Genomic DNA, 1,366 nt, shown 5'->3' on the forward strand with positions numbered 1-1,366 from the left:
AAGAGAGAGATATGTAGTCCAATTTTAAAAAATTTAGTGTATTTGAGGTTCAAAAAGGCTTCTGAAGTTCATAATTTCCCTTACAAAATTCATACTTGATTTTCCCTTACGAAAAATGTGTCAACCTACAAAATTATCATTAATTATAATCCACGTAATAATTCACAATTTCCTTTTGCTGCAGGATTATTTTCCTGCTGTAGAAACTGGCTCAAATTAAATCCTACACCTGTATGTCACTTATCTTGATGATGAAAACTGAATTTTCTCTCAGAGTTTGGGGGCAGAGCCACTGGAGTAGAATATCATAAATACTGTCATGACCATATCACCTTTAGGTTTAGAGTACATGCATGTTTCATATAATGAATCCCTTTCATGTTTTAAAAGGACATTTTCAAGAGGGAGAAGGGATGTAACTCAGAAAGAAATTGATGGAAATGAACAAATATGTTGTTTATTTTTTATTTCTAAGACCAACTGGACATGAAATGTTCTTTAAAATAAATAAATCGTGACAAAATCTGAACTCAGAACTCTATTGTGATTGATTGATTGTGTGTGTGTGTGTGTGTGTGTGTGCGTGCGTGCGTGCGTGCGTGCGTGCGTGCGTGCGTTCGTGCGTGCGAGCGTGCGAGCGTGAGTGCGTGTGTATGAGGTTTACTGGGTTTGACATACAAAGAAGACCAATGTGGTTTAAATAGAGTAGATGGTATGCGTGATGTCATATATGACATCGTTATACAGTATGTGCTAGTTTCTAGGCTATACGGTTTGAACGGTATGGAGTCGTTGACCCTACATACATGTCATCTTGTTACATTAGATATAGATAGGCCAGTGTTAGTTCTTCCATGACTTATCTTCTCTCTCTCTCTCTCTCTCTCTCTCTCTCTCTCTTCCAGTGTGGGCTCTGCTCATGGTGTTGGTGTGTGTGTAGCTGCAGGGAAAGGGGCAGGGCAAACACAGTGCCCATCTGTGCCCATGTTCAGGCGGGGTGCCACTTCCTCTCCCTGGCAGACCTCTTTGACCAGGTCATCCAGCACAGTGCCAGGATGCACAGCATCTCCAGCGACCTGCACTCTCAATTCGTAAGTCCCCTTACCTTTCCCTAATATTCTCAAGGAAATCCCCCTCTCTCTCTCCTCAGAGAGAAGAGTTAACAGAGGTGATTCTGAAGCTGTTGGTAGCATGGAAGGATCCTCTGTGGCAGTTCCACCAGAACATGGTTCACCAGGATGACTTCAACAACTTCAGCTCCAACAAAGCACTGGAGATGAGCTACATGGTGCACGAGCTCCGCAAGGGAGTCGAGAAGGTGGCTGATAGGGTAAGAGGAAGACGGGGGGAGAAGGTGGCTGATAGG

The sequence above is a fragment of the Salvelinus sp. IW2-2015 genome, linkage group LG26, assembly GCF_002910315.2.
Source record: "Salvelinus sp. IW2-2015 linkage group LG26, ASM291031v2, whole genome shotgun sequence".
Classification (NCBI taxonomy): Eukaryota; Metazoa; Chordata; class Actinopteri; order Salmoniformes; family Salmonidae; genus Salvelinus; species Salvelinus sp. IW2-2015.